Source organism: Neolamprologus brichardi, chromosome 17 (genome assembly GCF_056152115.1).
Source record: "Neolamprologus brichardi isolate AB-2024 chromosome 17, ASM5615211v1, whole genome shotgun sequence".
NCBI lineage: Eukaryota > Metazoa > Chordata > Actinopteri > Cichliformes > Cichlidae > Neolamprologus > Neolamprologus brichardi.
The window spans coordinates 23738183-23747648 of NC_142120.1; the positions used below are offsets into that span (position 1 = coordinate 23738183).

The 9466-nt window shown below is 42.3% G+C and overlaps 1 pseudogene; it reads right to left on the bottom strand.

The window, feature by feature from the left end:
• Window positions 1-838: 838 nt before the first annotated feature.
• Window positions 839-7916, bottom strand: LOC148097937 (uncharacterized; annotated as a pseudogene).
• Between the last annotated feature and the right edge of the window lie 1550 nt (window positions 7917-9466).

Consider the following 9466-nt stretch of genomic DNA (forward strand, 5'->3'; position numbering starts at 1 on the left):
CCCAAATTTTCTGCCTTCCAAAGAGGTAACCAGGCCTAGCTTAGCTCCTTATACTCATTGCTTACCTGTGTTCTAACAGCATCTCCCCTTGAGTTTCCAGCTCAGATGTCTCCTCTGACAGCAAGAAGCGCTAATAAGAAGGATGAACTGCTGCTACTTAACAGATTAAACACAACATGCCCAGACATAATTCTAGCACAGAGATTGCAGACTGTATTCAACACTCACGTGTATAACAACTTCTACAATTACACAAATAATTAGCGTATTAGTGTACAATAACATTAGCACAGTCACGAGGGAACAAACACACACAACAGCATTTGACATACACAACATCATGTAAATAGAACCCATTCAACCACAGCAATAAACCAAAAAACCCAAGTTGCTGGTGAGAAGACACACACAAAAAATGCTGGCTATCAGCAGCTACAAGGCAGACTAGCAGCGCATGGCACAGAGTGGTGCATTCAAGGAGCGTTAGCATAGATATGGTGAGTTCAGTGACGTAGGACATATCAATTTCCACAGCGAAAACACTATCAATAAACAAACCACAACACTTCAACCAAGCAAACAACGTGTAAACAGTGGGCTTTCTAACACAGCCGCCCCCGACTGTCTGCACAGACAGTCGAATCCAAGGTAAAAAGGCCACTCAGGTACGTGGATCCTTATCATCATCTTCAAGCTTAGGGAGTGAGACCAAGCAGGCTACTGGTAGAATATATGTAGATCTTTGACCTTAACGGCAGCAGTCCGGATGCATCCGTCAGCTCCAGGGTAAGTAGGCGTAACCTTACCGACAGGCCATAAAGCTTGTGGGAGCTGAGGATCAACTATGAGCACCACTTGGTCCGGTTTGAGGCACTGCACTTCTGCCGAGAGGCTTAGCATTTACAATGCCTTCTGCCTCCACAAGGACCGTACGAAGCACAGTTTCAGGAACTGTCTGCTCCTTGAGTACAATCTTAAGAGCAGTTTTCATGGACCTGATCTCTCTCTCCCAGGCACCACCGAAGTGAGGAGCACTGGGGGGGTTGAAACAGAAAGCAATCTGCTGCTCTGCCAAACTCAAAGGTCTCAAAGGCCTCTTCTTGGCACACCAAGCCTGACACTGCATGCTGTCCCTCTGCATGCAGTGGGCTTTCTAACAATATATACAACAAGATCTCTTTGTCACAGTCATGGCACAGTGTAAAAAAAATCATGCAGTCCTCACTTGGAGACCATTTTCATTGACTGTAAATTGTTTTATTCACCACAGGAGTGTTACTCATTTATTCTGGTTAGCGTTTACATCTCGCCTCAGGTCTGTGTTAGCATGGCATTAGAACACCTGGCTGACCAGATAACTAACACTGAGCACAAACACTCTGGCTCCCTCCTCTTTGTTCTTGGGGACTTTAACAGAGCAAACCTCAGCCAAGAGATGCTAAAATTTAGAGAACACATGAAGTGTCCTACCAGTGACCATTGCAAAACCTCATTAGAAGATGTCCATTGCTCTGTTCCCCATGGTGCCTGGAACTCTGCGATCACTGCTTGGTTAATCTTCAACCGTACTTGCAGGTAAACCATAAGATCTACAAAACCTGGGGTCAAGATAGTGAAAAGATGGACCAATAAGACAAAACTGGAACTACAAGTCTGCTTTGACTGCACTGACTGGAGCATTTTTGAGGGTGCATCTATAGGGGTGTCAAACTCAAATACACAGTGGGCCAAAATTCAAAACTGGAACAAAGTCGCAGGCTAACATTAATATTTATTGAAAAAAAAATCTTCCTCTAGATATAAAAATGAATCTTTTCTTATGGACTCAAACAAGTTTTGCTGAAAAACTGAATATGGAACAAGCAAAGCTTAATACTAAACAATATATATATTAGCTGTATAATACCAGTAGGCCAGGTCTAATAGTAATTTGGTATGGCTTCGCGGGCCAAATGTAACCCTAACCCTAACCCTTCTGAACAGAGAACGAGGGAAGACCAAATGCCTCACTTCCCACGCTCATATGTGGTATTGATGCACGCTGTTCTAAAGTGCATTTAAAACTGGGGAAGGGAAAGGGCATGGTGCGAACAACCCTCAATGTCTACATGCATAAAACTGAGACACAGGTGGCCAGGAGGTGACAGAGGAGCAATACCTCCCCTGCACCTCAGTGACACACCTGAAACTCAAGGCCCTGCATGTGTAGTGGTGTGATGGACCCGTTCCCCAAAATCTACCAGGGGCAGGGGGCCCAGGCCCATAGCAGCAGTACCACAGAGCCAGAGGCGGCTCACCCGACCACACCGCAGAGGAAAAACTACCCCCACCTCAACATTCAGTCAACTCCCAGACTACATAAGACAATAGACACCCAGGTTGAGTTCATCCCTGTGCTAGGGCCGGGCGCCTGCACATGTACCAACCCATAACCCCAACCAGCAGCCAAGCCCCCAAGGCCTGTTACCAGTCTGGTAACCTACATCTGCCTGGACAGAGTGGGTCAGAAAAACACCACCCAAGAGCCACCAAAGCCCCATCCCGGTTAGGACCACAGACCCCACCAAACCTAGTTTGGCCTGCCCTACTGTGGCCTGGAAAGTAGGGCAGGCTGGATTAACCTGTAAGAGCTATTTATACTAGTGTGGCTTAATACTCAGATTTTTATCATTACTGCTTCACAAAGAGTTAAAAACTGTGTGTCCACAGTTCAGACTTTTTTAATGCAGGATATTTTATTGAAACAATTTGGTGGCAGAGCAAAAGCAGAACCAAATAATAATAATCAAACCATCAAATAACTTGAATTGTACTTATCTAACCTACTCTAAGCTAATGCTGACTTTGTCCTGATCTTTCGGAGGAGAAAGATTGGAGAAATGGACATGCCACCTGTGTGGACATAATCCAATAGGAAAGTTTTGGAAGTTGTATTCCAGTCAGAAAAATACCAATCCTCTTGAATTCATAAACTGAAATTACAAAAATGAGCAGGGAAAGAGTTAAAAATCATGAATCTAATTAGTGGGTACAGTGATGGCATGGGTTGCTCCTCTGGTGTTAGTTGCTATAATTTCCAACTGTGGACTCCAAGAGCCAAATCTTCTTCTCATTGCGAGAACTAGAGGAAGTAACAATGCTGCACTCTCTGTTATAGTCTGCCAAGTGCCTATTTGCATCCCCCTCTCTCTCTGCCTCTTTCTCTCTGATTGTTGATATACCTGATGTCCAGCCACACATTATCATCCTCCCTTTCTCTCACTTTTCCACATACAAGATCTGGGCTTTGTGCCATGTTTACTTTCTTTGCTGGTACACACAATCCCAGCACAGAAGCGCACACACACATGCACCTAACCACAGTAAATGTCCAAAAGTCAGATATTAAAACATTATTACTCAAACTGCGTTTTCCTTCCGTCATATTTAGTAGACTTTAATTTTGCTCGGTAACGCCAAGGTGTGAAAAAGGCGTGGGTCAGTATCAGAGGTTTTGGGTGAAACCACGGTGAGACGTTGCCTCACACTATTATGTGAGCCACTGAGATCACCTGACACAAGATGTGAGTGGGATTGATGTGCGTTGGAAATGATCTCAAAACTGCGTTGTAGGTGGTAGAGAGTTGGTGTCATAAGCCACCCCCTCTGTTCAAAACTGGTTGTTTACAGTGGACGTAGATGGCCTCTTTCACTCCTCTTTCAAACCATCTGTCTTCTCTGTCTAAAATGTGAACATCTGCATCCTCAAAAGAGTGACCTTTAACCTTTAGATGAAGATGTACAGCTGAGTCTTCTTCTGCCGAGGTGGCTCTTCTATGTTATGCTATGCATTTATGGAGTGGCTGTTTGGTGTATCCAATGTAAAGGTGTGAGCGTTCCTAGCTGCACTGCACAACATACACTATATTGTTTAGCTTCTGTGTGGAGGTGTGGTCCCTGGCTCAGCTGCAGGGGAGGGGTGGTGCAGTGAGCTCAAGGGGGCGGTGCTGAGGAAGCAGGTGAGGCCATAGCAGGTCATGATCTGCCTAACAAAGAGTCTCCTTTTTTGTAGTGAAGCTGGAGACCGGAGCGAGAGGAGTGTGTGTCCTGAGACCAGCTGCAAAGTTGGTGAATCGGGTATTGAACCAAGCAACACTGTATGTGAGAAACTGCAATAAATACTCCTAGACGTGAACACAACAACAGTGTGTCGGGTCTGTCTTTACAGGGAGTGTTGTCTTTGGGATGAACCAGTTTTTGTCTAAGAGTGTGGCTGGCTTTGAAGTGCACAAAGACGTTGTGTTTGGAGAAGACTCTCCTGAGTTTCTCTGATAAACCGGCTACATAAGGGATGGCAGTATTGTTCCATTTGTCCTTCTGATTTTCCCTAGTTGGTGTCTGACCTTCTTTCCTGTGCGGTTTTGCTGATTTGATGAAAGCCGAGTTGGGATAACCACATGTTTTAAGAGTTTTCTTTAAACGTGTGCTTTCTTTTTCTTTCCCTTCTGGCTTAGAGAAAATGTTTTCTGCCCGGTGTTACAGGATCTTGATTACTCCCAAGTTTGTGTTCTAGAGGGTGGTGGGAGTCAAAGAGTAGGTACTGGTCTGTGAGTGTGGGCTTGTGGTAAACCTCAGTGTTGAAGTTTCCATTCTCGTCAACGTGCACAGCACAGTTCAGAAACAGCAAACTATACCTTTGTATGTTCCCTGGTGAACTTCGTTTCTATTCACCGAGTCAAAATGAACAGTGAAGGGATCTACTCGGGTTTTGATTTAGACCCAGGTGTCCTCCACATATCTGTGCCAATGGCTAGGTGCGGTTGCTTTAAAAGAGCCAAAAACTTTGCTTTTCACTTCCTCCATGTAAAGTTTGGCTACAATAGGTGACACTGAGGAGCCCATGGCACATCCATGTTTTTGTCTGGAGAAACCCTTGTTGTATTTAAAATATGTGGCCTTAAGGCAGAAATCTAACAGTGTGCAAAGCTGATTGGGGGTAAAGCTGGTTCTGTTTTCTAAGGAGCTGTCTTGCTGTAGTTGTTTTCTCACACTCTCCACTGGTTGAAGGGATACAAATGAAAAGGGAGACCACATCAAAGGACACTATGGTTTCATCTCCATCCCAGTGTAAGGTTCTGGACCTTGTTTGTGAAGTCAGTTTGATGTGATGGAGTGTGTTCCAGGCAAGGGGAGCTAGTGGGTGGTGAGGTTCTTGGAAATGTTGTAGGTGGCTGAGTTTGTACTGCTACTAATGGGTCTAAGGAGGATTTCTTTTCTGTGGATCTTCAGAAGTCCATATATACAGGGTTTAGCATCCTCTGGATACAGATGATGGTAAGTAGAATGGTCAGTGGATTTTTCCATTTCAAGTTGTTGTAGGCAACTGATGACTTTCTTTTTGTAGTTACTTGTGGGGGCTTGCCTTAAGACTTCATAAGTATTGTTGTCACAGAGTTTAGAACAACAGTGCACCTCCTTTGTCGGCTGCTAATGTTTTGTGATGTTTTGGTCTTTAATCAGGGACGTGATGGCCTTCTTATCTTGTATTGTGAGGTTGGATGGAGAAATTTCTGTACTGGAGAGGGTAGCTGAAACCTTCATTGTGATTTGTTCTGCTTCAGATTGTGTTAATTTATTAATCCTTAATTGTGTTTCTGTGGCTGTGATAAGATCCACTATGGAAAGCTGTAGTGGAGAAATGGCAAAATTGAGTCCTTTGGCTAGCACTTTTTTTTAATAATAGGCTTTTCACCCACTTAACCTGGCTGTCTTTGGTTTTGGTATCTTTGTGCTCTTGTCTAAATGGTTTAGGTATTGACTCCACAATTTAGATGTTTTAATGCAGGATATTTTATTGAAGCAATTTAACAGAGGAAAAGCAGAATCAAATAATGGAGAATGAAGTCCAGTTGCTTTCTTCCCAAGCTCCTTAGACTACCATGAGCTGGATGACTGAGAACCTAAACAGACATTTAGACCTCAAATGAAGGCCTCAGAAAGTATTGTCCGACAAAAGGCAAGATGCAGGAGCGAGAAGCATCTTGGGATATGAGTGTGAAGGTGTGGGGTGTTTAGGTCCCCACTGGAAGGTAATAAGAAGGTTTTACAAAGAATGAAACTAGTCTCACACCTGTTTTCTAGTAGAAAGCACAACATTGTGTGGGAATAGTGCTGTCTTGCCCTCAGTTTTCTCTCAGTGTCCGTTAACCTTCCCTGTATTTCTCTAGCTAGTTAAGTGCGCCTACGCAATAGCACACTTCTTATTATTTGTCGGATTTTAATCTTATTATTCATCAAAAACAAATCTGAAGAGAAAGCCAGTCACCAGATTTGATATGACTAATAGGCTTATAGATGAAAAAAACAACAACACGTGTTTCAGCCAGAAAAGACCACCCAAATTATCTAAGAGTCAGTTATGATTCATATAAACATTATCATTAAAAACCTGAGGTCATAATGATAAACAACATTCAAGGCCTTACAAATGGATGACATTGGACAAGGAATTGCTGTTTCCTTACAGTGATAGTGCCACTGCTGAAGTTGTGGACATCTGCTTTGTGTTAAAGAGTACACTGGGCCTCTCACATGATGAAATCCTGCCTGGTGCTCAACAGCACAGCAAGATACTCTCATTGTTTTCTCCTCCCCCTCCAACACTAGCCAATCAGAAACCAGCAAACCCTAAGGAGATGTTAACCAACTCTGCCAACTGTCCTCCTCCAACTTTCCATACTTTGGTCCCTCTAAACCTGTCTTTATGATGCATTGACTTCATGTGGGAATACGCCTATTGAATGTCTTTATAGGATAATGAAGCACTGATACATAATGGTATTGGTTATGTTTAGGATCTCTAAAAAAAATCATAATTAATAATATTTTGGGTAGACATTTGTAGGTGCTGTCTTTGGTCACATGTACTGGAAAGTGTTCTTTTATTTTTTTTGCTTTCTTGCTTATCTAATGAAACCTTGAACATCCTGTACAGTTCATATTTTAGAAGATGTGAATGTAACATTAGATGGAGAACAGCTGTGTGGGTTTCCCCCTCAAATGCCTTGACAACCAGGATCCCTTACAATAACAAACTGGTTTCTTGCTTGTTTTCCCTCTTGCGTCATTCTTCACATTCCCCTTGTAAAAAAAAAAAAAAAAGAAAGAAAAAAAGGAAGAGAAAAGCAGCTCCAAATGTTTCTCTCTACGTCTCCATTATTTCAGCTTTACATTAGTTTTGGATGACTTAGTATTAAACAGACTGTTTTGGACATAACCATCTATTTTAATTTAAACAGTCAATAATAGAAAACTATGAAGGTTTGTAATATCCCCTTGCTGTTATTTAGTTTAAAATGTAAAAACAAGTTATAATAACTAATTATATGTCAGGAACTGCAGGTCTGTTGGGATTTTCACATAAAACCATAACAGCCACTTACAGAAAGTATTAAGAAATAACCCCTGTCAGTGGATGTTGGGTTAAAAATTACACTTCACGGACAAAACCTGTTTTAATCTCCAAATTGTTCTGTTTTCAGTCCCACTGAGACAGATTTACAAAAAGCTCCTAGCCTTGCAGTCCACATACAAAATATTATGACAAAAATAGCTCACTCACTCAATTTAAGTGCAATACTTCCATTATATTTGGTACGTGACAGAATGGGAGAAGAGTATCATTATTTAGGTACTCCTCACCAATCATCAACATTGATGTTGTCATGTTAGTGGTAGACAATAAGTAGAGTTGTGCTTATATAGCAACTATATTTTTCAACTCTGAGCATTCAAAGCGCTTCCTGATACAAGCATTATTTACCTACTCATTTATACATTTATTCTACACTTCTGAATACTTTCTAACAATCACACACATACTCACACTCAAGTGGATGCAAAACCAGCTCCAAATGTTTCTCTCTCCATCTCTCCATTATTTCAGCTTTACATTAGTTTTGGACAGTGTTGGGAAGGTTACTTTTAAAATGTATTCCATTACAGATTACAGAATACATGCCCCAAAATGTATTCTGTAACGTATTCCGTTACATTACTCAATGAGAGTAACGTATTCTGAATACTTTGGATTACTTAATATATTATCATGCTGTTTACAACTACATGAATGTACTATTGCTGTGATTTATTACTGTTACTGAAGGTTCGCGGCTCCGAACCGTAGTAAAGGGACCTCTGGCTAATACGTTGGGTTCTGTGTTGGGCTCGTAGCCGAAAACGAGCTTTACTTTGTTGTCTGGGTCAACTTTGCTAGCGAGAGACAGAGAGAAGCGTTGAAAGGCTGCTCCAACGGAACTCATTGTTTTTGGAGGAAAACACGAACACGGTGTACAGTCGAGTCTTAATAGCTTACTTACAACTGGGCTCCTCAGGCACTCTTCTTGGCTGCAGTGGTTATTATTATATTTACATGCTTCCAGCTCGATGACAGCTCGTACTTTTCCTTTTTCTCCCTCCCTCGCTCACAGACACATAACGGGTTCTCCCTGCAGCATGGACTACACTGCCTATGATGCTGCATTCTTTAGAGCTATACCTGTAGCATTCTGCCTATTAGCTTAGCACAACAACAACAAAAAGGCCTCTCTCACCCAGGAAGCACGCAGAGAGAGAGCGTCACCCTGTAACCATGGCAACCGTAACGCTGCCACCTGGAACAACAGAACGTAGCTGTCAAACAAAACCCAAACAGGCCTGACCCGCAACAATATGAAACAGGGAAGTACCGCCGTGTAATCCATTTATTTCAACAAAGTAACTGTATTCTAAATACCACCTTTTTAAACGGTAACTGTAACGGAATACAGTTACTCATATTTTGTATTTTAAATACGTAACGGCGGTACATGTATTCTGTTACTCCCCAACACTGGTTTTGGATGACTTAGGATGAAACAGACTGAACATTCTGGACGTAACTATACATTTTAATTTAAAATTTATGGGGTTTTTTCTGAGGTCCAAAGAAATTAAGTCTGAAAAAGTGTGTTTGTGTGTGTGTGTGTGTGTGTGTGTGTCATGCTGGCAACAGATAACACTGATTCGTGTAACAGAGGTTCCCAACAGCCCTGGACTACATGTCAAGCATGCTGGTGGCCCAAGGAGGAATAGGTACCGTTCTGAGAATGCCTTTGCACTCACTACTTTTAATGGAGGTCCCATTTGAGCGCCTTGGCATGGACCTCTTCATGGATTATGGAACACGATATGTTGAATGCTCCCCCTCTGCCAAGGAATCTGGTTTTATGTGCTGTGCCACCAAGTCTGTAATTTAAATATGGACATGTCTGGTATATTAAAATCCCAGCAAACACAAAATACACATCCCCTCTTTCACCTGGCCGCATGTACACGGACAACGTCTCTGCCGAAAGCACAGAAAGCACAGATCTTGCAGATTCTTGGAAGTTCTAAAAATTCACTGAACCAGCAGCAAAAGACCAAAATTAAACTTCACCTTTGAAAA